At 46.8% G+C, this 24,480-nt stretch overlaps 1 protein-coding gene across 41 annotated transcripts in view; it reads right to left on the bottom strand.

Annotated features, from left to right (window-relative positions):
• Positions 1-22,500, bottom strand: part of Sorbs1 (sorbin and SH3 domain containing 1) — a 225,707-nt gene extending 203,207 nt beyond the window's left edge. For 40 of the 41 annotated variants that reach the window (XM_057780030.1, XM_057780033.1, XM_057780040.1 and 37 more), the window contains exon 1: positions 22,364-22,500. The gene's annotated coding sequence lies outside the window, so the exon portion shown is untranslated. Of the gene's footprint in view, positions 1-17,207; positions 17,321-22,363 lie in introns of all 41 variants that reach the window. The other variant, XM_057780026.1, reaches the window with a different exon arrangement.
• Between the last annotated feature and the right edge of the window lie 1,980 nt (positions 22,501-24,480).

The following is a 24,480-nucleotide window of genomic DNA, read 5'->3' as shown; positions in this document are numbered from 1 at the left end:
AAACTAATAAAAATAATTGCCTATCTGTTGAGTAATATAATTGCTTCTGAGAAAGAGAATGTTACTGACTATACTCTGGGTCAAAGAACAAACACCAGAATTGTATGGAGAAAAATGGAGGACATGCTCACTCTACCTAACGGAGCCTAGAAGGGGAGTAGACCCAGTAGATACATGGCTACTGCCATCCATGCATTTTACAGTGTTTTGATTTCCAAACTCTGTGCACAACAAATATCCCAAAAGCAACAACAGTCTTTTATTAGATGGGGAAAAGCTTACGAATTTAGCTTCCCAACTTTTTCAGATCAAAGGGTTCATCTGGTGCTGAATGGTCACCCGAAGAGCTCCCCAGACAGAAAACAAAGTCACCCACCACTCACAGCGCCACCACCTCTTCGCAGGGCCCAAGAAAACAGCCTGAGTGGGGAGAGCTGTACATGGCCTAAAAAGGCTGGGAGACCATGTGGGGCTGCTAGGACGGAGGGACAGAGGGGAATATAAACAGTGTGACACAGACATAGAGCAGCTCAGGTTTTACACAATCATGACAACAAAGTGAGATTGATTCAGGCCTGAATTAAGCTCTTTATATTGTTTCTGCTTAAAAAGGAAATGTATTGACTACAATCCTCCTCACAGATTTATCTTGCCTGACATCAAGTGCGTTCATAACCTATTTTAAATTCCAGAGGACAATGGCAGGCTTAAGAAAGTGAATAGCTGAGGGTTTTGCCAGGTCGTTTGAGACACTGGACTGAAGCTTCTCTGACTCTTAATTGTTCAGGAAATGGGCACATGGTAATATTTCTTTTTCTTATCATCAACTTCCAGTTAAAAGAAGACTTGTTGGATTGCCCAACCCGGAGGCAGGTTTCTCTGGAGTTGCTGTCTGGACCCGTTTTAGAGACTATGCATGGTGTCACTTTCTAATTAGTCCCTTCCTGAGGCTCAGGCCTGCACTGCCAGCCTAGAGGGCACCTCGTCACCAGCTTCCAGACTATAGCTGGTACTAGGGCCACTGTCCTTCCTAAGCCTGCTCAACCATCTCCTACAATGGAACCTTCACAGACCGCTCCATAATGATTCATGGACTGCTAAACCATAAAATTTATCATCCAAACAGGTTCTTTTGAAACTGGCAGGGGCACTGTTAGTAATTACACCGGGAGAAATGGTATAACCACCCCCAGAAAGCGAGGTGAGGCCATCCTCCTATAGAACTGACCCCATCACTGTAGCAGAGCCTGACTTCAAGCTCCCCACCTTCTGACCCACTCCAGCTTCCCATCTTTAGGGTCACCACTACAGGCTACAGTTGCTCCGCATGCCTCAGGCCTGCTGTCTCTGGACGTTCGCCCACTTCATTTCATCTTTCTGCCTGCACTGTCAGTCTGTTATACCCCTTCTACCATCTATGTAGATCTAAGTTCTATCTTCCCCTCAAAATGCAAATTATCCATTACTGCATCAAGTCAACAAATGTTCATCAATTGCTTAGTATGTGTCTGGCAAATGAAAAACAAAACTAAAACACTTCTACATCTCATGAATCTCTCTCGTGTGTGTGTGTGTGTGTGTGTATGTATGTTTGAGAGAGGGAGAGAGAGAGGCTTATATAAGTGTATGTCCGCACCACTGGAGAGGGACAGAGTAATGGACCAGAACCATATTTCTCACTCCACAAAGCCATGAAATTAGAGACCCCCACACACACACATGCTGATCACCCCATAAACAAATACTGAGTGAAAAATTAACATGAAAGAATCCTACTTACTTAGTCTAAAATGAGTGTGGTTTGTTGGTTTTGTAGTACTGGGGCTCAAACCTACGGCCCAAGCACTCTATACATACATTCTACCACTGAACTATCCCTAGCCCTCTCAGACAGCTCTAATGGTGAGTAATAAGGGCATCACATTAATAAAGGAAAGACAGTACAGCTAGCTGGATCCAAGTTATTTCCACACTCACAGAGAAGTAGCCCAGTCAATGCTCAGCAGCCTGGACTGGACTGAACCCTACCCACCTGTCACCTGCTCTGCTCACGCACAGCCCTGGGCCACACAGGCTCTCATGTCTTGCTGTAACTTTGCTTCCAAGTCTCCAACTACTACCACCATCACACCAGGCCTCCATGGAACAGGGAAAAGCCCAAACTGCACATAACCAGTCAGGTACAGCAGAAGTCCTTGAAGCTAAAGCTTCTCAGACAGGACTTCTGCTCACCTGTGCAATACATGCTGAAAATCCCAAGCCCCCCAGTGGGCCGGGTTTCTTAACCTCCATGTTCTAGAGAGCTGTCTTATGCAATGTGAGAAATTCAGGAACATGCTCAGTCACGATGAAATACATGCCAATGGCTCTTCCAAAACTATAATAACCCAAAAGTCTCCAGATATTGTCCCCTAAAGTGCAATTACCCCAAGTGGGAGTCACTGAGAAACAGTAACCTCCCTAAATGTGCTGTCCATCCTGAAATGGTCAAACCACCGCAATCCTTAGTCCAGCACATAATGTGGTGGTACAGGTAGGTGAAGTATTAGATTGAGCAGGCCCCAGTCTATTTCTGATCTTTATTCTCCCTTCCCCCCACTCCCCTGCCCCACCTTTTTTGAGATGGAGTTTCTCTGTGTAGCCTTGGCTGTCCTGAAACAAGCTCTGTAGACCAGGTTGACCTCCAACTCAGAGATCCAGTTGCCTCTGCCCCAAGTTTAAAGGCATGCGCCACCACCACCCAGCGTGTTGAAGACTTAGCACCCAGCCTGCAGTGCTACTGGGGAATGGTTGAATCCTTGGAGATAGGGCCTAATGAAAGGGACAAAGGAATATCCTTGAGAAGGATACTGGGCCCTAGACTGTCTTTCTGTCTCGGGCTGCCATAAGCAATTTAACTTCTCTCTTCCTGTGCCTCCACCATCCTGTGTTCCCTGGCCTTGCTGACAAGGCCACACCATCATGGAACTCTGAGCTGAACTTCGCCTTTCCTCCTTGTAAGTTTATTATCCCAGATATTTTATCCCAATGACAGGAAAGTGACCAGCACATACAGACTGGAGGCCTGGCTCTATCTTACAAATTCTATGATGACACAATCTCTTAATTTCAATTCCTTCATCTGAAAAACTATGGGGTGGGGAGGAGGGAAGTACCTACTTTACGGTGCAGCCATGGAAAGTCCAAAAATGACACATGAAGTTTGCCTTGTATAGTCAGTGTTCAATCAGTGGAAACTTCCCTTAGCGAAGCCTACAGTTTATTCTTCTATTTCTGGGGCTTTTGATCTCTCCCCTTCTTCCTAGGCACTTTCCACCTGTTCAAAGCTTCTGGTCTGAAGGAATCCTTCGGGTTGGTTCAAAGGCATCTGAGGTTAAAGCGAAGGAAACACACCGATGCGCGCGCACACACACAGGGGAACGTGCAGACAACCCTTGCCCACACCAACTCTCAGGACAAAGGCTTCTATTGTTGTCTAAATACAAACCTTTCCACAGGGAGCCTTAAAATAGCTCTAAGGACCAATCTTCAGACTTCCACCTCTCATCTCCATCCTGCCCCTGACCTCACCGTATCCTCTCTCTTTTTTGTGTCCCAGTTCCCAAGCTGTAAATCATGGGTCTATCCATGATGAGCTCTGCGTGTCCCCAGCAGCGGTAGCTGGGGTTTTGAACTATCCTGGAATACTGCAGCCACGTTTTAGGTAAGTGCTTAACTTGGGCCTGAGGGTCACAGAGGCAAGTAATTCTCTTTGCCCTACATTTCCGAGGCAGCCGGCAGAATAACAGGTATTTATTGCCACAGTAGTTGGAAAGCCAAACAAAATGAAACACCACTAAGACCCTAGACAAACAGGTTCCTCCCTCCAATCCTACAGCCTTCCTCATAGTGGCACAGGATAATCACAAAAGCAGAAATGATGAAAGGATTATTGTCCTAGTTCGCTTTCTGTTGCTCGGAGAGAACGCCGTGACCAAATCCTGTTTGGGAAAGAAAGGCTTCCTCTGGCTTACATGTCAGAGTCCATCATGGAGGGAAGCCAAGGCAGGATTCTGAGGCAAGAATGGAAGCAGCAACCATGGAGAAGCGCTGCTTACTGCTTCATTCTCCCTGGCTTGCTCAGCTACCACCTGCCCGGGGTGGCACCATCCACCGTGAGCTAGGCCCTTGACATCAATTAGCAATTAAGAAAATGCTCAACAGAGGTCAACCTGATAAAAGTAATTCTTCAGCTAAGGCCCTCTCATCCCAAGTGTGTCAAGCTAACAACCAAAATTAGCCATCACAATTATAAAAGTAAGACCAGGAAAGCGCTTGAAACAGCTAGTATATACACACTGAGTATTCGGAAAGTATGCTGGGCTTGGTGGCAAATGCCTTTAATCCCAGCACTCCAGAGGATCTCTGAGTTTGAGGTCACCTTGCTCTCCAGGCTAGAAAGCAAGCAAGCAAACAGAAAGCATAGCCTACCTGCCTTCTTCCTGAACCCCTACAGTAAGGCCTGCAGAACAGCTCCAACCATCCTTTCCTCTGAAAAGTCTTTCCTCTCTTTCCTTCCACTCCTCATCCTTCGAGGCTCTGCCCAAGTCCTCCTATGCCAGAAAGCCTTCTGCACAGATGTTCTCAAGATTGAGGCCATGAGTTTCCCAAGATTGGCTTTGGGGGAGGTGGCAAGTCCAGCAGGTCCTTAACCTAACAATTTCCTTTCTGTGAGTTCGGGAAGATTAACTCCTTCTCTGCTCCACCCCAGAACGCAGCACTTGATTTTCAACACTGCTGTACAGTGAGGTTTACATACCCATTATGTCAGTATCAAGAGCACCCTGAAATGTAAGATGATTCAGACCTGATCGCCAGAGTGCCTCTCCTGCCTCCTTCCCATTCCAGGAGGACAAGGAAAAGGACTATGTGGCTTCTTCTCTCACCTCCTTGGAGTGGCCCCACAAGTCTCCACCCCAGATCCTCCCCTGCCCAGAGCCCAGGACTGTGATCACTGCAGAGTCTGAACGAAGCCCAAACCCTAACAGTGACTACTCTCCCAGGCTCCGGAAAGGAAGAACTAATCCAAGGTCTCTCCATCGATTCAGAGGCAGGGCTGCAGTGAGAACAGCTTTCCCAGCTCTTTCAACTGCATCCTCTCCCTTTGAAACCATCTCTCTCTCCCCTCTCTTACTGGTCCTTCAAAACTCTGAGATCTCTTCACAAGGAAGCCTGGTCCCTACACGACTCCTCCACCCAGGCACCACCACATTACCACCAGCAGCCTCCCAGTCAGCCTCCTGCTGTCACTCTGCTGCCAGGGTCACAGAATCATGGCCTCACCAAACCGCAAAATGACCACCGTTAGCATTGCCATGTCCCGTCTACCTCCAACCTTGGCATGGCACTCATCCCAGAAATATCCAGTGCTTCTTGCCCTTGCACTTGAAATCCTCCTTACCTTTCAAAGAACAACTTAAGGCACCTGCCCTGTAAACCCCCACCCTACCCCTACGGCCACCCCAGCTGTCTTGATCTCTTTGCCTAGAATGTCCTAATTGTTCTCAAGCATGTCCCCTCATGTCCTCCCTGAAATCCAGGACTTCTGGTACTGACTCAGCTGGGCCTCCCATAATACCCTGTACCAAAAAGATGCCACTGAATGGCTTCCACAGTGAACTGAAACAGAATCTGTCCAGCTCTCAGGCCAGTCTGGGCTCCTGGGTAGCCTCAAGCTCCCTACATCCAAATGACCTCTTACTGTTCTTCCAAGATTGGATTTGGGCCCAGAGTGAGTCAAATGACCTCTTATCATTCTTCCAAAATTAGGTTTTCTTCTTTAATTACACCTTATCTAGCCACACTCAATGTGGATTCTAATTACGTAATTACTTCAAGTCCTGGGCTTAAAAAACAAAAACAAAAAGAGAAGAGTGAGCTTGATTACACAGGTAAGGAAGCACACTAAATATGCACGCTTACATATACTGTATGCCACTTTCTTGTTCATATGCAATGTTGTAGGCCAGAAATGGGTTCTAAGTCACATTAAGATAAAAAAAATTATGCTAGGCACAGAAAAATAAGACCTTCACAGAGTGGTCTGATGAAGGTCTTAGAAAAAAGCAACTCCTTCACCGCACAATGAAGAGAGGGACCCGTGTGAGCTTGAGCACGTTTGATTTGCACAGCATGGTCCCTCCTACCCAACACTGCCATCCCTTGTGAATCCTAGATACTCCTTGTGCTGTGACCTCCAACGCACCTTTGCACAATTCTCCTCTTCCCAACCAGCCCAGGTCTGTCCTGCCCAGCCTTTCCCATCTGGTATTCTCCATTGCCAAACACTCCCAACCAGAGTAGAGGGCACCTAGCAGGCCTTCCTTCCACCCACCCTCCAGCCTCATTATAGTATTTGCCCTCACTCTGAGCCTTCCATACCTCACCGTTGCACATGCCAGTTACTGTCTTCTCCTGGGCCAGCTCCCACCCCTTCCTGTGTGTCCATATGTCACCCTTGCCTAGCCCTGTGCCTATCAGACATTGACGTTAAATGTCTTCATTTGCCTTCCTCTTCCTGAGAGCAATAGTTACCAAAGTTCCCATCACGCTTTCCTATTAAATAGATTTAAGCATATTTATTTATGAGCTAATTATAAAATCTGTACTACCATAAATAGGAAATCCATAAATTTCTTTTAAAGAATAAACAGAATTTCAACCGATAGCCCTTTTTCCCTGTACTTCAGTGGATATCTTGAGATGTCAATTGAGGAAAGCAGGGTTGTTGATTTATTTTTGATGGTGGTGGTGGTGGTATCATTTCTCTGTTTTCTTGGGATCTTGTGTAAAACCCAAAACTTAGCAAGCAATCAAATGGACTCATTTACACTACAGCAAGCAGAGCACCCTCTGTGAGCCAGACACTTGAGAGGGTGTGATGGTGACAAGACACGGCCCTGCCACTCTCTTCATGGAGCCAACAGACTGGTGGGATGGGCAGCCCAACAAGACTTACCCAGCGGCTGAGAGAGCTGCTGTGAAGAACGTTTTGTCCAGAGTTACAGAACCATGAGAGGCTAAGAAGCTAACTTAGCTTGCAGGGTCAAAGGTTTCCCTCCAGCGCATGATGCTTCAGGTGAGGTCTGAGGATGAGCGGAGCTACGGGGAAGGGGGAAAGAGTACCTGAGGCCAAGGAGCCTTCATTGCCAGTCCACTCCCAACCTCCAACCTCTCAAGGAATAGCTCAGTCCTACCCTAACCCCAACTTCAAGGTAAATCAGAGCAGGTAAGCCCTTGGGCACCCACAGACTTCCTACCCCATCTTTTCTGAGCAGCACAGGAGCTCCTAAAAGACCCCGGAAAACTATGCAGGTTGTCATTGGTACAACCAATCAAAGGCTTCCGGCAGGTTAATGAAGTGTTAAATATTTTACATATTCTGACAGCAATCTCTCTGCCTGGCCCGTGGTAAAAAGAAATGCTATATTCCCGAAATCAAAGACTCACTCAAAATAAATTTGAGAGCAGGTGCAGCCCACAAGCTCTGCGCCCTGCGGTCAAGGGTGCCCTGTCCTCCTTGAGGCTTCCTTGCAAGAGCCACCTGCAGAATCCAGAACCACAGGCCACAAAACGCCCTCTCCACTGGAGCCGAGGAAAGGGAAATTATTCACAACGCTGCTTCAGGTGAGCATTGAAATAGCCCAGAACTTTAATAATTAAAGATAAAACCAAGAACGTGGACTGCCATGCAGGCTGGCTGGCAGCCGTGGGGCCTCCTGCAGCAGCTGTCTTGACAAGGCACATATCTTCTATCAGTGCGCTGGGATGACTAATATTTCCCGTTCCCCAAGGGGCCTCGCCCCCTCACACCTGCCAGCGCTGGCTCACTTGCGCACCAGGTCCCACAAAGCAAACACGAAACGGTCCGAAAAGGCCTACCACTGCCTTGGTCGGGGTTTGTGGGCCTGGCGATCTGACGTCCAGCAGTCACCACCAAACTGCGGAAGCCCGAGGTTCTCCCGGTTTCCTCCAGCGACTCTAATTTCGGTCCCTGTTGGGATTTTGCTTTCTCCGAGGCCTCTATTCTCTTTGTTCTGCTTTAAACACAGATTCTACTCCGGCCTTAGCCTCTCTACCCAGATCTCTACTGACCAGGCCACTGGGGCAGCGATTCAGATCTCCCAGCTCCTGTTGCAACCCTCCCAACCTCATCCCGACCCTCAAGATCCTGCCCTGTCATGGTCTGCCATGCCCACTGTCTAGGAAGCAAGGCCAAGTGCAGGAGAGCCTGCAGTGTCTACATTGTACTGGTCTTGGAAAGATTCCCTAAGAACAACACACTGAGGAGATGTCCTCATTTCCAACTCTACTTGCTAAATCAAATACGAGCCTTGACCAATAATACCCTGTGCTCACGGGAAGCAGTCACCCAACACTGGCACTGCCCTGACTAAAGACACACTCCAGGCAGAGAAGTACAACTTGCAAATGAATCACCTATTTGTATACCCGAGAAGGAAACTGTTCGTGCATACAGGTACCACGCAGACTCTAGGCAATAGGAGACACTGTTTAGATTCTGCACTGTGTGACCTTTCGTACTGGGAAACCAAGCTCAAAGGTCAGCCTGCAGGCTGCTGTCAATAATCAATGCATGAGGTACCACATAAATGAGTAATAAGCATTCATATTGACCTGTGAGCAGAAGGGCAATCCCAGAATCTACTAAACACCCATTCCCATTATAGCTGCCACATATAAGCCAGAGTGCCCACCTCCTACCCAAGGAAAACATGGGAATGGACTGACAGCCAGTCACAGGCTGAGCTGTCAGCACTAATGCTCAGGCAGCTGGTATGCCTTCCCCACACGCAGAATTCAGGTTGTCGGGAACAGTCTCCTCACAGGTCAGTGCTGGGTCAGCCACTTATAGACATGTGCTTCAGATACGTCACTGGACCTGCTGTTTGCCCTATGCTCCCAACCTGGGTGAGACATGATGCCACATCCTTCAGGCATGTCTAAAGTGCCCTCCCTGCCTGAATCTCCCCCACTGCCACTCTGTCACAGCAAATAAAGCTATCCTCCTTCACTACCAAGAACGCACTGTTAGCTGCCTGCCAGGGGAGACAGAACCCTACTCTAAACTTATAAAGGTGGAGCCCTGCCTAACCTCCTCAACAACACCTGATTAATGGATGAAATCAGACTGCAGTGGTGCTGGGGTTCATAGCCAGGACCTACACATGCTAGGCAACTCATCTACATCCCTAACCATATTAGAGGTTTGTTTTTTTGTTGGGGGGGGGGGTAGGGTTTGTTGTTGTTGTTTTATTTTTTGGTGTATATGTGTTTGCTGTTGTTGGTGTGTGTGTGTGTGTGTGTGTTTATGTAGCTAACCTAAACTGCAGTCCAGTTCTGGGGTTATGGCTGTGCACTGCCTGCCGTCTGTAGAACACTTCCTAAACTAAGTTCCATATATAAGCAGGGCTCTCCCTACCATCCCTGAGACCAATGTCAGAACTTTCTCTTCATTCTGTGTGCTACTTTAGTTAGGCCTGCTGGCAAGATGAGGCACTCATGAGAATGACATCACCAAGTCCTGAAACCCCGGAGAACAGATCAAACCCCCACAGCTAAATGACCCAACTTCTGTCATTTCTCTCATCTGAACTCCTTTAGTGCGTATTTCTGTTCTAGCATATGCTGTGACCCCACTCTTCCCAGAGGACAGAGACAGAAGGAGGAACCGGCAGGAACAACAGAAAGGTCAGAATTAGGTGGGGCAAATCAGGAAGAAGGAGACAGAAAAAGATCCAGGGTAGGAGTGACCAACTTGAGGATTCAAAGCAGCCCCTGGCTTTGAAATCTCCAGTTCTGCCCTGCTCCAGGAGGTCAATGGGTCTAGAAACACAGCTTCCCCTGACAATTTCTTTTCCCAGTCTCCAGGCCCCTATTTAGAGAAGCCTTGTGGACTCTATAACTTCTGCCCTTGTTTCATTCTCTGTAAGTGATCAGTGGGTTGAGGATGGTGCTCCCCTGCGAGAATGCTTGCCTAGGATACATGAGCACCACATAAAAAACATGAAGACCTGCCTATAATCCCAGACCTGGGAAGTAGACACAGGAGGATCAGGAAGTTCAAGGCTAGCCTGGGCTACATGAGACTCTGCTTCAGTAATGACTCTGACCAGTATTTACTGTGACAACTGTGCCCAGGTCCAAACACTTGCATGATTGAATCATCTAATCCTCTTCCCTGAAGTCTTCTTATTCTTACAGTTGAGGAAACTGGGTTGCTCTGGGGCTCCGGCAGGATCTAGGAAGCAGCAGAGCCAAGACCTGAACCAAGTATCCCAGGAACAGAGTCCACACTCCTACTCACGCTCCACGCCTGCATCCCACAAGGAGAGAGCCACACTCAGCAAGGAGAGACCTGGTCCTAGCTTAGTCCATCCAGCCTCGTACCCTTAAGCAAACGACTCTCTGTGCTTCTGTTGTCTTTACTACAGAGCAAGCTAGTCACAGACATATGGTAGAGAAACTCAAGTCTTAGGGCTGCAGTCCAGTCTGCCCGAAAGAACTGCCTGAAATGAGGTAAGCATTCTTATCCTGGGCTATCCACAGAATGGTCACCAAGCACAGAGAGCCACTGACCATTCAACTCGGGCACATGTGACCGAGAAACTCAATTTATACAGGTAGTCCATTTAAATGAGTTTACATAGTCACAAAGAGCTAGTGGCCACCACGCTGGACAAGGGGACTCTAGTCTGTAAGTGCCAGGAGAGCAGGTGTCATTTTCCTTTGATACTGTTATTCCTAGAACCCAGTACATTCCCTGGCGCTCAAGACTATCCACCGAGCAAATAAAAAGCAAAGCTCTTTCCAGGTGCTTCAATAATATTTCATCTCCCTTACAGGTATTGATTCTCCAGCATTCCTGTCAGAAGGAGGAGAGCGTTTTCTGAAAAGGTGCCTCAGGTCTCCCCAGGCAATCTGTCAGGGAACCACCCACACCATGAAAGGTCTTCAGTGGAGCCAACCAACCCCTCAAACTTCCACTTACTAATCCTGGCACATAGCTTAAAGGTCTAGGAAAGCCAAAGTAAGTTATAAAAAAGCCCTTAAGTGTTTTTAAACACTTATCTATATGTAATCTCTATCTCTATCTAATCTCTATATGTAATTCATTGTCAGAGTTAAGATGACATCCATCTTACATGATAACAATGTGGGCTCATTGAACAAGTCCATGACTACAACTCTAGAAGCTAGAGTCCTCTAAGGTCAGGGCTGCCATCCTGAACTGCTATCTCCACCAACCTTAGTATCAACGCATCTGAACTTCTCAGTGGCATGAGTGGCCAGGAAATGAGCGGCAGGACCCCAACATGGAGACCTTTTCTCTGAGAAAACTCTGTAGATTCTGGCAGACAGACTTGTTATTTTCATATTCTCTCAAGAACCCTTGGTGGAAAAATCAAGTTACTCTAAATCTCCCATGTGCCAAGGACTGTGGAAGACACCAAAGACGAAAAGATGACTATAAAACCTTCCTACAAGGCAGCCACCGTCTAGAAAGAGTAAGAGATAAGATGTATGAAGGACTTGGAGTTAAGCTTTAGAGAAAGACATAGGGCTAATGTTATACCACAAGAGATGAACATGCAAAACACTACAAGGCTGCCCAAGCAGTGACCGCTGGAAGAACTCTAACACCGTGCTGTCTTAGTTTAGGATTCTACTGCTGTGACGAAACACCATGACCATAAGACAAGCTGGGGAGGAAGGGGTTTGCTGGACTTACACTTATCACAGCCCATCACTGAAGGAAGTCGGAGCAAGAATTCAAACAGGGCAGGAATCTGGAGGCAGGAGATGCAGAGTGCACAGGCCATAAGGAGGTGCTGCTTACTGGCTTCCTCATCACGTTTTGCTCAACCTTCTTTCTTATAGAACCCGGGATCACCAGCCTAAGGGATAGAACCACCCACAAGGGGCAGTCCCTTCCCCCATGAATCACTAATTAAGAAAATGCCCTTCAGGACTGACTATGGCCTGATCTTCTGAGGTATTTTCTTTTCTTATCTACCCCTTCCCCACCCTACCCAGCCACAAGATAGGGCTTTGGTTGCCCAGGAACTCACTTTGTAGAAGACCAGGCTGCCTGAACTCATAGAGATCCCTCTGTCTCTGCCTCCTGGCCTGAAGGCATTTTCTTAATTTCCTCCTCTCAGATGACTTTAGCTTGTGACAAGCTGGCGACAAACTATCCAACACACAGGTTTTGCACACAGCAGCTCCTCAGCACCGAGAACTAAGCCAACACCTGACCAAGTGGGATGAGTCAACTGAGACCCAGATAGGTTAATAGATTCTTGAGGTAATTCATGTTGTTACTTATAGGGCAAAATACAGCTCCTGAGCCTCGCCATTCATGATGCCAACATTCCACGACCGTGTTTCATGGTACTTTTTCTTTCTATATCATGGGAGAACAGGCTGCATCTGCTGCCTGTGATCACGTCCATTGCAAAATAAACCATGATTTATTTTTGTAAAATTGAATCTTTGGATCTGTCTGGAAGTCTAATGTCTACTGTCTTAAAAAAAAAAATGCATTAAATTGTTTAGCAACCATCTCAGGCCTGGGGTTACATGAGAGTGGAAGAGCACTTGCTAGCATACCCAAAGCCCTTGGTTCATAGCATCACAAAGGTGTGTGTAGGGTGGGTGTCTCTTGGGCAAATACTCAGTATCAGGCAGCATAAGTTTAACAGCTTGGCTAAAGAGATGAAATAAATTTCTGATAAAATAAAAGAGCCGAACATTTTGTCCTCTATCTTCTCCTCAAATACCACTAAAAGAACAAAAGAGAAGCTTGTTTCTTAATGAAAAGAAAATAACGGCACCACCCAGCTATGCCAGTAGAACCCAGAGAGACACAGTTGACCACCACACAGCAGCTGACTTGGGATCAGCTTTGTCTACTCTAAGTGCCAGCTGGGAAAGGAACCACAAAACAAGTGGCCAACCCCTGGCAGAGAACCTGAGGAGTGCTGGGAAACCAGGGGCATTGGTGATTGGAAGGGTAGAAGCAGGACAGGGCTAGAGAACAAAGCTTACTTTCTGAAAGTTCATACAAACAGCAATCAGACCCGGGTTCCTTTCTTGAAGGTACTCAGGTGGTACTGTCAGTCCGCAGAGGACTCAGACCCAGCAAAAGGAGGCATCTCTTAGAAGACAGTGCGATTGAGTGAAAGCCTTCAGAGAAAACAAGGTAACTATAGCCCACTCCACCTGATGTGTGCATGTGTGTGTGCGCGCACACACACACACCAGAGAGAGAGAGAGAGCAGGCTGAACCCTCTCCACAAAAACCTTCAGTAGGAAAGCCCCAGAAATATCTATTGCTACCTAGGTTATTTGTGGAAATAAATAAAAAGATTCTCTGAGGGATGACCCCACAAGGAAATTAACAGGTCCCGCTATGTCCCACAGACGCCTGTCCATCTCAAAATATAAATGAACAAGCAAGGATCAGCAAGCACGGAAAGATGGCTGCAATGGCATACACTGCGACCAAAAAAAAAGCAGAAACGGGGACTCGGAAGAAACAAAGACGTTGCAAAGATCAGCAGAAATTTTCCGAAAGCGATCAAAAGTAAAAATAAAGGAGCCAGACATTTGAAGAATATCTGTAATGCCAGCAAGGAGACAGGCTGGTGGATCTAGAGTTCAAGTTCAGACTAGAACATGGAGGGAAAGGAGGGAAACAAGGGGGAGAAAAAGAGGGAGGGAAATGTTGCAGGAACTAAGGCAGTCTTAGGAAATAAAACATGTACACATGCGTCATGTAAAAACATGAATATAGATATTTAAGAACTGAAAAGGGTTGAAGATACAGATACTCCTCAAAATATAAAAATAATAAAAAAGAAAATGAGAAATTAAAGCTTTTTAAATTATGAACTCAATCCAGGAAGTCTAAGTAACAGGATTTCCAAAGACAAAATACAGGAAAATGAAGAAAAGAAAACCAAATATTCATATGTAGGAAATTTTTCAGACTTTGAAGGATGTAAGCCTTCACCAAAATAGCATACTAAAGTGCAGCTTCCTATGCTCCCCTGTGGATCTGAGCCTGAGCTTCTCTAGTCAAGAGGGCCTGGAGCTCATTATGTATCTGAAGATGGCCTTGCACTCTTGATCCCCAGGCCTTTCAAGTGTGGAGATTACAAGCATGTGCTATCATACCTGGCCTAGACCAATAATGTTTAAAACAAGGAAGTTCCAAATACAGGAAATGAGAAAACATCCTAAATATTAATAAGGTCCCCATAATGATCAAAAATAAGAATAGTATACTAATTTTCAGCCTCAATATTGGCACCCTTTAATCCTATAATGGAGGTGTCGGGTGTGGTGGCATACACCTTTAACCCCAGCACTGGTGGGGTGTGGGGGGCAGAGGCAGGCAGATCCTTGTGAGTTCAAGGCCAGCTAGGTCAACATAGTGAGTTCCAGGCCAGCCAGGGACCTGTCTTTAAAAAATAAAAATAAAAAAGAATAAAATAAACAAAACTGTAATAGAAAATGCCTTTCAACCAAAAATTCTAGACAAGCCAAACCACTAATCAAGTACTAGAAAAGAATTAAGACTATGTAGTGTATGCAAGTTTGAAATAATCAGTTCCCTCAAACCCTCTTTCAGAAACTTCTGGAGGAACAGGCCAAAGGTCAAACAGAGGTAGCAACCCATGGACTAATTCCAGCAGGAGTCAGGCCACAGGCCTACAGGTCAGCAATAAAGAACAGTGGAGAAGGGTGGAGGGCTCTCGAAAGGAAGGCTGGTGGGGGGTATGTGACAGAATAAAAACCAACACATGAGAACACAGAGATGTTTTAAACTGTTGTGTAAGGCTTTGGGGGTTAAAAAAACTAACTTGAAGCGGTAAGGCCATTAAGTCAGTAAATTACATAAGATAGTGCCATTAAAGTATATTATAAAACTCAACCATAAACACTGTTTGCTCAGTCAAAACAACACAAGTATTAAGTGCCAATGTAACTAAAACCTGTGATGCTGCCATATTGAAAGTATGGGAAAGAAAGGCTGGAGAAAAATATCAGGAGAATTAAATAGTATCAGGAAAAATAATAAAGGGTATAAAGTAACTATAATGGAAAAAAATGATTGCCCCTCAAAAAGGTGTCCAGATCCTCAGCTCCTATACTAGGAACCTGTTTAGTTATGTGGCAAAGGGGAACTGAGGGGGCTGGAGGGATGGCTCGCCAGTTAAGCACACTTACTGCTCTTTCAAAATAACCAAAATTTGGTCCCCAGCACCCATATCAAACAGCTTAGAACTGCCTATTACCATTATTCCAGGGGATCCAACACCCTCTTCTGGCCCCTGTAGGCACCTTCACACACATGTGCATACGCACAAACTAACATGGATGGGGCTGGGGGAGGGGATGATGGCAGGGAAGATAAATAAAGGGAAAGAAGAAATCTGTATTTTTAAAAATTGCTAACCAACTGGTGCTAAAATGGGAGACTGTCCTAGATTATCCAGGCAGCCCACAATAATTACCAAGCTCCTTACAGGCAGAGAGGGAAACAGACAGCAATGAGACAGTACCCATCAGAGCCGAGCCATGGCAGAATGGCTCAGACATCACTGGCACTGGCTGCGCTGACTAGTTTTATGTCAACTTGACATGAGCAAAGTCATCTGAGAAAAGGGAAACTCAATTAAGAAAATCTCTACAAGGCAGTATGGGTGCACATCTTTAACCCCAGCACTCTCAAGAGGCAGAGTCAGGCACATCTCTGAGTTCAAGGCCAGTTTGGTCTACAGAGTGAGTTCCACGACAGTCAGCAATACACAGAAAAACTCTATCTTGAAAAAGAAAGAACAAAAATCCCTCCATAAGATCAGGCTGTAGTTAAGTCTGTAGGGCATTGTCTTAACTAGTGATTGAAGTGGGAGGACCCAGCCCATTGTGGCTGGGACCATCCCTAGGCTGGTGGTCCTGAGCTCTATAAGAAAGTAGGCTGAGCAAATCATGGGGAGCAAGCCAATAAGCAGCACCCCTCCAGGGCCTCTGCATCAGCTTTGGCTTCCAGGTTCCTGCCCTGTTTGAGTTTCTGTCCTGACTTCCTTCAGTGATGAACAATGAGGAAATATAAAGCAAATAAAGCCTTTCCTCCCCAACTGGCCTTTTGGTCCTGATGTTTCACCGCAGCAACAGAAATCCTAAGACATGGACTTTGAAGATGAGGAAGACACGATTGAGTAGAAAATGCAAGCAGCTTCTGAAAGATGGTATCAGTGGCCAAACAGGCTCTTCTCACAGTAAGCACAGTCCTGCTAGCACCGTGATTTTAACCCTGTGAGACCTTCTCAGATTCCTAAAAGAAGCTAACCTAAGTAAGCTTGGGTTGCTGAACATCACTGAGTTTATGGGGCTTTGTTCCCACAGCAAAGGAAAACCCTACTCAGCGGCTAACTCTAGGGGATGGGTTACCAGGATGATACTGCCTTCTTTATAAACCTTCACATGTTTCTTGTAGTTAATACTACAGTGTGTGTGTGTGTGTGTGTGTGTGTGTGTGTGTGTGTGTGTGTGTAAAACACTTAGATACAAACCCCCCTCTCTTTCCAGAGCTCACAATATAGGAGAAGACCAGAAAGCCAACAAGAATAACAGAAACAGAAGAACAGAGAAAGAAAAGCATGTCTCTCAGAATGAAGGAGTCAGAAGTAGAAAGCACTACAAAGAAACGCAAAGGCCACTGGAGAGGGAACAAATCTTAGCATGAGAAGAGTCCGGCCTTGAGGATGTAGAACCAGCAGATAAGGCTGGAGGGTAGTTCTCAACACCAACAGGTTTGAGTCTGCCTTACTCCCGGCTTCTACAGCTCAGTTATAGACTACTGTGAGCACTTGGAGCAAACTCAAGATAAACACAACATTTTCCTGGTCCATCAGTTGTATTCAACAGTAAAGCAATTTAAATATGTTTACATTAAAAACAGCACAGATGTTATAGAGTTGAACACAAAATTCTGGCAGATTTCTAGTAGAAAAACTGGAGACTTCAAGGTAATTTCTTGCTTTTGAGGATCCCTTAGATATTGAAGTGCCTGATGACTAAGCCCTAAGACTCAATTTTAAGGCTGGAGAAATGGCTCAGTAGTTAAGAGCACTTACCAGTCTTGCAGAGGACCTAAGTTCAATTCCCAGCACCCATGTTAGATGACTCACAACTGCATATAACTCCAGCTCCCAGGGATCTGACGCCCTCTCCTGGCCTCCAAGGGTATCTGCAGACACATGTACATACATGCACACAGACACACACATAAAGATACACATATAATAAAATGAATGAAATGTTTAAAAGACTCAGTCTTACAGGACATTATGATGCTCACCAACACACTTCCATCACAACATCTAGAATTTCCCACCAGCAACCTGCTGGTGTGTGGCTTTGCCCAAGGTGGGCATAGGATACCCCTGAGTTCAACCCAACATTCATGGGAAAGGTGATAGTATCTTATTCTTTTCTAAAGGGTTCTGCATCCTGCTATAGCCAGTTGGGTTGGTGTAGCCTGGGAAACAAGAAACCATCAGACTAAATTCTCCCTGGACGGACTCGCTTGGCAGTAGACTGCCAGCTTCCTACCCCTAAGCATTACCAGACTCATATCCACCATCAGCACCCATCCAGTCTAAGCCTTCTTATTAAACACATTAATGATAATTCTGCCATTGAAGGAAGTCAAGAAACAGGATACATCTCTTGGGACAGGGTGTCCCTGGTGGCTCACAATATAAGGGTGGAAACTTTTTCTACTGTTGTAGATGGTTTTGTTTTTAAAACAATAACCACATGACAGAGACCTTGGGAGAATTTTTTTTTCTAGAAAGAGCCACTATTGACCACAGACAAGAAGGGGGAGAGGAAAATCAATGGAAGGCCACACAGAAATAAAAAGCAGTTTAATTAGGTTTGCTTTTTGTTTTGTGTGTGAAATACATATACATTCCAAAAGACTAAACTGCTTTTAAATTAAGAACAGAGAACATGAAATTTTAATGAGACAATAATACATTAAAAGACACTACAAAGATATATTACTAAGAGGATGAGGGGAGAGAGCAGGAAGAAGGACACAACAGGAAGGGGAAAAAAGGAAAAGATGGAGGAAGGAGATGCAGGGGAAAAAAAAGCCTGGAAAGCAATAAGATACAGGGCCTCACAATGTGCCTGAAACAGGAGTGACTGAAGGAGCCACAGGAAGATTTCCTAGTGCCTGAGAGCTGGCCAAAGGAAGACCTGCTATTCATGGCTGGTGGCTTGGGCCACAGACTTCAAAGTATTACCATCTTTTATCCTTGCCTTTGAATGGTTAATGCTCTGGTTATCCACTGCTCACTGCCCTTTAATTGTTCACTAGAACGCTGTGATGCTTAGCACAGTGAAGTTTGCAGGCCAGAGCCTCCCCACCTCCCGAAGATGAGCCCCAAGTCAGGAGCTCAGTTGTCTCCAAGTCGCTCCTCTGAAAAGGCAGTGCATGAAATGCTCTCTCATAAAATGTATGGAAGTCAGAGGAAAAAATGCTGCCTGCATTAAAAAGACATTCATCCCCTGGAAAACTTTAGTTTTGTGCTGAAAGAAAAAAAAACTACACACACATCAAAAAGAAACTGGAATTTCAGCAGAACTGGACCCAAGTTCAGCTCTCCCCAGCACCACCAGCAGCACACCTGACTCTCCGCGTGTTTAAGTTCTGCCTGCTCTGGCTAAAGGTCTTGCTAGGCTCTGAAGCAAGCAGCTTCAAACTCATTCTACAATCAGAGAGTCAGCAGGGAGAGTCTAAGGCAAGATCAGTATTCAACACCTCCTCAGTACCATACATACACATACATACATATACATACATTCACACATATACATACACATACACACATACATACATATACACACACCACACACACATACACACATACATATACACACATTCACACACATATATACACATACACACATACATACATATACACACACATACATACATATACATACATTCACACATATACATACACATACATACATATACACACACTCACACACACATACACACATACATACATACATACATATACACATACACACATACATACATATACACACACATACATGCATACACACACACACACACACACACGGCTAAGCAAAGGTGCTCTGTTCCTTACTTCACTCTCTACTCCAAGGACACAGGAATGCTCTCCTCTTGGCTCCAAAGGCTGACACTATGGCTTTCCTCTTCATCTCTTATTTCCTCCTTCTCACTCTTCTCCCTCCCTTCTTAGGCTCTTCTCACAAAAGGGAGAGTTTCCCTCCACAGCATGAGACCCAGACTCACATCCCCATCTGCATCTTCTAGCTGTGACCTCAGACAAATGGTCAAGCCTCAGTGAAGGCTGCTGAATGGAGCAATCATAGGGGGAGGTCCCCTCCCCATGTTCCCAACATTTAAATGTTCACCTGTGCAATCATAAATAAAACATAGATGGGGAGAGAATGAATTACAGAAACGCCCTTTCCTCGGCAATCTGTCGTCCCATCCTACCCTCCCCCATAAGCCAACTCACTCTGAGGCCTGTGTCTCTCACTCGGGATCATTCTGAATTATTTATGTACTCTAAAACCACATGAATCGTACCAATCAAGACAAAGGTAGTCTGAATCCAACAGAGGCCCGAGCTTCAAAGTGCTTTTTTAGTCCTGTTGCTAAATCCTGAGAATTTAACATCCAACCACCAAGCAGGAAAGGATCTAAAATCGCCATCACAAAATGTACTTGTGAATTTAAATTACATAGTGCTACGGGGAACCCTAGAAAGTCATTGCTCTAAAGCCACCCACTTTCCCAAGGACACAGAATAAAGCACAAATCCAAGGCCCAGAGGGTGTTGGCCAGAGCCAAAGCTGGCTGTGCCAGTTCTGGTCCAAGCTCTTCCACCAAATCTTTTTTTTTTTTTTTTTTCCATCTTCTTCTTTGGGTCATCCATTCCTCCTTCAATGACAGAGTAGTTAAATCCTAAATTGCCAGTGGGTGCTCTCTGCTTCCACAGCCAGAGAACAGTCCAGAGAGAGTAGAGCTGGGGTGACCAGGTCATTACCAGTACCACACAGACAAAGCCCTCTTCTCTGGGCCCTATCCTTCCACACTCTGCTATCTGCGCCCCACTCTATTTCAGAGAAGAAAAAGAAGAGCTGAACGGGTCTTTGTTCTGCCAGGAAGAAGCAATTTTCTTTTCTTCTTTGCCATCATTCTAACCCCATCCCAATACTCCCAATCTCTTCAAAAAGTTTACAGAAACTCTATCGCTATACAAATAAAAACAGGGAAGAGGAAGACAGAGCCAACAACCCCGGGGGCAGGGAATGGGGGATTCCACAGATGAGGAAGGTGGTCCTTCACCCCACAGGGTCAAAAGTACTTCATTTCAGTTACTAATTGCCTGTAGAGAAGTCACCAGACAGTTATCACAGGGTCTCAAGCTAAGAAATATACCATCTTTGACATCCCCCTAAGAACTAACCCTTCCCTAACCTCCAAAGATGACCTGAGGAAGAGTGGCCCAAAAGACCACCCTTTCCCCTCAGGCTCAAGAAGGAGATCACAGGGTAGGGCTGGCATGAAGTTATTTAAGGCAGTAGCAGGAGGGTGGGGCAGAAAACTGTTGGCAGTATCTTCCTTCTCCACCCCTCCCCCTCCCCCTCACAGTCTCACACACACACACACACACACACACACCTCATTCTGTAGACATCTCACTCACCAAAGGCTGAAGCTACAGAAATCTCCAAACATGTGTCTGTGTGTCTTCTGTCATTGACACTGCTGTTCACTTCTGTTGTCCACCCCACTTTTAATCCACCCTTCAGTCACCACCAAACTATCTTTCCAACCAAAAACACACACTCTAAACAGAGGCATTCAAAAATCAAAGAAGCATGTGGTCAGGCAAGCCACTCCTGGCCTTCACCTAGGAAGAAAAAGGGCACACCAGTAAGGTGGGGGGGGGGGGGGCTGAAGGGTGGGGAGAAGCAGTCAGAGGCCTAACATGCCAGCTAGGTTCTATGATGTCTCTAGATGGACCTCCCACCTACTGTCAGTGAAATCAATTTGAGCCATTTCAGTAGGCTGGCCCGGTGACAGCAAGGGCATCCCAGAGCTCAGCGATTCAAACAAAAATCTAAAGGCTCATCCAGAACATGCCGGGGAAAACCCTCGGACTGGATGAAATGAGCCCGCTCAGAGGAATCCCTTCTGCTTTTATGTAGCAATGCATAATAAATTCTGTCTGCCCGGAAAAAAAAAAAAAAAAAAAAAAAAGCATGCTCTGATGAATTTCAAAGCCGTAGTACGACAAGCAGAGGCACCAGGATACAGAATTCGACAGCACATCGCCCTTCAAAGGACCATAATGACTTTAAGCCTCTTTTTCCTTCTATCTTGAATGTCACTACCGCTTATCAGGGAAACCACGCTGGAAAGCCGGGAAGGACTGCCTAGGAAATAGGAGAATGGAGTAGCCTTCTGTCCCTTTGGCAATGGGCTGCCTTGCAAGAGAGAAGCTGTCATCCACTGGAAGGATGAAGGGGCCTGGGCGGTGAGTTGAAGTACCTTATCCCCGGACACACACCCACCACATGCGGGTACAGGCGGGTACAGGCGGGTATGGGCCAGCAGCGTAGTCCTTGCACCCATCCTGCCGCCCTCGGTTTTGGAGATGGGGCGCGCGGGGGCGGGGGGGGGGGGAGGTGGGGAGCGGTGGTGCTGATGAATGAACACACCTGAGATGCCTCCATCCCGCCGCTCGCTCCCTCCTTCCTCCTCTGGCCGCCACAGAGGAGACCCTCGGCAGTTTCACTTTCCAGCACAAACCCACCCGAGATCTCCCGTCTCCATCCACCCACACTGCAGCCAGCCCGAAGCGGGCGGACATTCCCTCCTATCAGAGGCCATGATCGCACTTACCTCCACCTACCCAAACCGAAAAGACATAAAGAAATCTGGGATCCCCCAAGCTCCCTGCGTCCTAGCAACTTTCCTTGAAGGGATGAAGGAGGGTGGGGGGAACACACGGAGCAGCCTGAAGGCACAGCTCGGCAGAGGTCCCCGGTGGCCACCCGGGATGCTCCGGGGGAGGCCCCCCCCCCCAGGTCCCTCTAACAGCTGGCCCTTTAAAAGCACCTCCTCCGCGCGCGCGGAACAAAGGCGCCGCTCCGGGGCCCGCTGCGCCCGCCCGGGAGCCACCACCGGAGAGCGCAGCCGCCGCCCGCTTACCTCGCGGGTCTCCGGCGAGGGCTGCGCGCGTCCAGCCCGGCTCGCGCTCCACGCTGCAGTCAGCCCCGCTCTGTTTTTCTGCTACTCCGAGCTGACTTCACCGACACTCCGCGGCCGGCCAATGGGCGGCGGCGGCCAGCCCCTCATTAGCATGCCCTGGAACCGTCCACTCCGGCAGCGCCCAGGGGGCGGGGCCTGGCCGGCCGTGACAGGAAGGGGCGTGTGCGCCAATGAGGAGGCGAGGAAGAGCCCGCCGCCAAGTCTGTGTCCCTGGGAGCGGGGCGCGCGCCCGCGGATACTCCGGGGAACGCGCGCGCGCACCCGCTAACCCTTTCAGCCCTGGGCTGGGCGCGAGTGCGTCTTGACTCCCGGTCCTGTGTCCTGGGTTCGCCCACAGGGAGCTTGAAAGGAACAGTAAGCATAAACCAGCAGCCAGTGTGTCCTGGCTATATATAAATTCTTAAACCCTGTACCCTTTTGACAATCTGTAAAATGGCACACTAGTTCCCCTTTGGTGGAATGTAATTATTCACATAGTTAACATATGTAAGACATTTGGACCCATCAAATCTTGCTCATGACGCTGCCACTCTGGTTATATTCTACCAGACAGGTGCCTAATGCTTCCTATTTTTTCATTTGATCTTCACAGCCTTGCGAGAGAGACCCTATTACTAATTTTCTTTTTTAAATTAATTTTTTAGACAGATGCTCATGTATTCTAGGGTAGTCTCAAACCCACTGTGTAACCAAGGATGACCCTGAACTTCTCATCTTCCTACCTCCACCTCCTGAACGCTAAGATTACAGGTATGCCCCCACATACACACCCCAGGCTATCCTCCTGACTCAGCCTCTGGGATTATAGGCTGCGCCACTCTGATTGACTGGCACTGAGATTTTATTCTTGCAACCTATATTCACGGTTCAATGGGCATGAATGCATTAACCCCGGGGGTTATTGAAAAGGACCCTCCCCTTAAGAAGCTAACATTTGAGGGAGGGACAAATAAACCAGATCATCTGTAAATGAGCAAGAGTGATAAACAAGCATGGGCAAGGACAGGCAAGTGTGCAATTTTGCCCTTATGCTTACTGCCTCATGACCTTCACCAGTTCCCTACGGAATAGCAGAAAGGAATGGGGTGGGGAGATTGTTGTTCAGGTTCAGTGAGCCAGCAAGAAATAGTATGGAACGTGGTTCTTCTGTGACCAGCTTCCCAACATCCCAAGGACATTCATCAAGGTAGGTGTCCTAGTCAGGGTTTATGTTGCTGTGACCAAAAAAGAACCATGATCAAAGCAACGTGGGGAGGAAAGGGTTTATTTGGCTTATATTTTCATATCATAATCCCTCATTGAAATAACTAAAGACAGGCACTCAAGCAGGGCAGGAACCTGGAGGCAGGAGCTGTTGCAGAGGCTGCTTACTAGCTTGCTGTGCTTACCAGCTTGCTCCCTGTAGTTTGCTCAACCTGCTTTCTTATAGAACTCAGGACCACCAGCCCAGGATGGCCCCACCCACAATGGGCTGGGCCAGCCCTCCCCTATCAATCAGTAAGAAAATGCCCTACATACTTGCCTATGGCCCCATATTATGAAGGTATTCTCTTAATTGAAATTCCCTCTCTCACATGACTTTAGCTTGTGTCAAGTTGATGTGAAACTTTCCAACACAGTAAGATAGTCACCCTTCAGGCTGAGCACAACTAATTCTTTTCAGCTGCCTTTGGCAAGAATCTTCAGCCCAAGCATGTTCTCAGTTAGCGGGCTGTATGATGGGGTAAGGGTTGGCCTTGATGACTGCACAGGCGAGGGGATCCCCATCTGTGAAGGTTCTGAGACCAGAGAACAGTGACAAGTCCTTGCTGAGCACCTGTTGTCCTGAACTGTGTTGTCTGTTAACTTATACCACAGTCTGGACAAACAGCTCTCGGGTCTGTAAAACAATAGAACAGTATTTGTTTGCCTGTCTGGTCTGCTGTGCACTGCTATACTTGTGCTAAGAGCTTTATGTGCACTGGTACACACCAAGCAACAAACCTGGGGAGGTAGGAAATAAAAGGCAGAGAAGCCGAGTCTATTATCTACCTACCAAATCCAGGTAACAGGATTTA

Source organism: Chionomys nivalis, chromosome 8, assembly GCF_950005125.1.
Source record: "Chionomys nivalis chromosome 8, mChiNiv1.1, whole genome shotgun sequence".
In the NCBI taxonomy this organism is placed as follows: Eukaryota; Metazoa; Chordata; class Mammalia; order Rodentia; family Cricetidae; genus Chionomys; species Chionomys nivalis.
The sequence above is the reverse complement of the archived record's forward strand: the minus strand, read 5'-3'. Positions and strand labels throughout refer to the sequence as shown.